The sequence below is a fragment of the Cicer arietinum genome, unplaced genomic scaffold (genome assembly GCF_000331145.2).
Source record: "Cicer arietinum cultivar CDC Frontier isolate Library 1 unplaced genomic scaffold, Cicar.CDCFrontier_v2.0 Ca_scaffold_5784_v2.0, whole genome shotgun sequence".
Classification (NCBI taxonomy): Eukaryota; Viridiplantae; Streptophyta; class Magnoliopsida; order Fabales; family Fabaceae; genus Cicer; species Cicer arietinum.
In genome coordinates, this window is record NW_027339431.1 from 1,173,982 (window position 1) to 1,175,121 (window position 1,140).

Genomic DNA, 1,140 nt, shown 5'->3' on the forward strand with positions numbered 1-1,140 from the left:
ATATTTCTTGGGATTTCGAATTAACCAAAGCAAGCAAGGCATTTTCATTAGTCAATCTAAATAATGTTCTGATTTGATAAAGAAATTTAACTTCGAAAAACTTAAGTCCATCGATACACCCATGAGTCAAGGAAATTACTTAGACCGAGATGAGAAAGGTAAACCTGTAGATGTTACTAGATTTCGTGGTATGATAGGATCTTTGCTCTACCTTACAGCAAGCCGACCAGACATCATGTTCAATGTTTGTATGTGTACAAGGTATCAATCAAATCCAAAGGAATCTCACTTTAGTGCAGTTAAGAGAATTTTCAGATACTTCGTAGGAACTAAGAGTCTTGGATTGTGGTATCCAAAAGGATCAACTTGTACCTTAGTTGGTTACTCAGATTCAGACTTTGCCGGATGTAAACTCGACAGGAAAAGTACCTCAGGAACTTGTCACCTACTTGGAAACTCTCTTGTGTCATGGTTTAGTAAGAAACAGACAAGCATTGCTTTATCAACTGCTGAAGTTGAATATATTGCAGCTGGGAGCTGTTGTGCTCAGATACTTTGGATGAAACAGCACTTATTGGACTTTGGTGTTGATTGGGGAACAGTACCTATCATGTGTGATAACACAAGTGCAATAAGTATAACCAAGAATCCAGTAATGCACTCCAGGACCAAACACATTGAAGTAAGACATCATTTTATAAGAGATCACTTTCAAAATGGAATCATTAAGCTTGAGTATGTTAACACTGCCGAACAGCTAGCTGACATCTTCACAAAAGCTTTACCAAGAGAAAGTTTTCTGTACATAAGGATGAAACTAGGGATCATTGATCCTAGTGAGGTATGATCGTTGATTTTTTTTTTGGGATTTCTGGTGTTTGCAGTTGTTTCTCCAGTTAAATCGATTTGGAAATCGATTACCAGCATGGTAAATGATTTATAAAATCGATTTGGGAATCGATTGTTGTGGCCCCAGAATTCAAAATTCAGAAAAAAAATTTTAACTTGCCCGAGCGTCGATTGGGAAATTGACTAGTTCTTCTTTTAACGTTAAGACAATCGATTTGAAAATCGATTAAGTAAAACTGAAATTCGATTTGGGAATCGATTTGAAATATGACCGTTGTGACTAGCCGTTGT